Source organism: Cervus elaphus, chromosome 15 (genome assembly GCF_910594005.1).
Source record: "Cervus elaphus chromosome 15, mCerEla1.1, whole genome shotgun sequence".
Classification (NCBI taxonomy): domain Eukaryota; kingdom Metazoa; phylum Chordata; class Mammalia; order Artiodactyla; family Cervidae; genus Cervus; species Cervus elaphus.
Window position 1 is genome coordinate 28,869,101 of NC_057829.1, and position 1,706 is coordinate 28,870,806.

A 1,706-nucleotide genomic window follows, 5' to 3' on the forward strand; every position below is an offset into this window, starting at 1 on the left:
CATTCTGTTGAGGTAACTGCATGCCAGTGGGGCTCAAGAGGGCAAGTCAATTTTTTGCTGTTACTTGCTCAGTTTGCGACCCAGGGAAAAAGAGTATCCTTTGTCATGCCTGTTTTCCTAAAAGTAAAATGGTTGCAGCCATTTGCGCACCCAGTAAGTGTTGTGACTTCAACAAAATGACCAGTGAAGATGAACCATTTTTTGAGTTTTATTGGATAAACTAAATTTAGGATTTCTTGTCATTCACATATGCCTCTCCTTACCTTATCATAGGGGAGAAGCACTGATCTGGAGGAAATGAAATACATTTCTGAGCCTCTGTTCAGATGTGTTTTTCTATCTTATGAAGTGAGGAAACTGTAGAAAGTGAGAATTGAGGGTGGGAGGGAGGAAACTATTAGTGTGAAGTCTGTGTAATGACTAAAGCAATGTTGGGAAGAAATGCTGTTAGAAGTCTGTTTGAGAAGAGGAATGGCTGAGGCAAGAGTCGTATGTTCAGGTACTTTTGGCAACTAACTAGTGATTAAAGACGCAAGTGCCAGAGACCCTAACGTGATTCACACACTTAAGTCCCACAGGACTAAGTAAAACAGATTCTAGAACTAGGGAGGATGAAGCACTGAATCTCCTTTTGACCCCAAAGGCTGGGATCAATACTCTCACCACTGCCAGCACACCATCACTGCTTTGGGAAAATCAAACTGCTGTCATCAGGAAATGCTGAAGGATAATATGTGATGGGACTCGATTGTCCTATTAGATTGGCGGCTTGCCCTGACCTGGGCTGAACCCGGCACATAGAAGGGAAAAAACACTCTAGAATCAGAGGTCCTGAGATTTCTTCATATCTTGCAGTTAGAAGAAAACAGTTCAGGGTCCATGTGTAGTAAGTACTGCCTCCCAATGTTTTCTATCTCTATGTGGGTGTGTTTGTGACCACATGTGTACATATCCCCAATCTGAAAATACTGATAGAAAGAGGAGTGTACAGAATTCCTGGTTATGAGTTTCTCAACTTACCACGAAGTAACTGTTTACTTTTGGATTATCATGTTGTTTTGGAAAAGAAAAAATGAGAGTAGTTAATAGGAGGAGCTGCAACATTGAACTTTGTTTCCCAGCAGTGACTGGAAAGAGTGCTTTGCTTCTTAGAAATCCAAGGATAACTCAGAGCAGAGGCAAAAGAGGGCAGGGTGGGCTGGGGTCCTAAAAAATGGCAGATAAATAAAAGAAACTTTGGTACAGGGCTTACCAGACTAGAGAATATTTTTGTGGCAATGAATTATGAAGGTGCTAAGAATAAAAAGAACCTGATGGGTCCTTAAAGAAGAATAGCAAAAACAGGTAGAAGATTCAATTATTTGACACCAGAGGGAGACTGACTCAAGGTCGTTCCTGGTAACTGGAATAAAAAGCAGCTCATTCATTCCTTATGTTTGCCAGTCCACCTTCCTTCCTCTACCCAATGTTTAATCCTGAATAAAGATAAACTTAATGTTCCAAACATAGAGTGTGTAAGTCTTATCTCAAGGGCTTGATTCTCTCTTTTCTGCTGATTTCAAAACCTTCTATGTACCCCAGAGTTGACATCACAAAAGGCTTGTGCAAAGAGGGCAACATTTGGGGCTCAGAGAGGAGAAGTTAACCTATGAACTTAAAATGAAGAAAACAATTTTACTAGATGAGTAATCAAAACTAAAAATGAG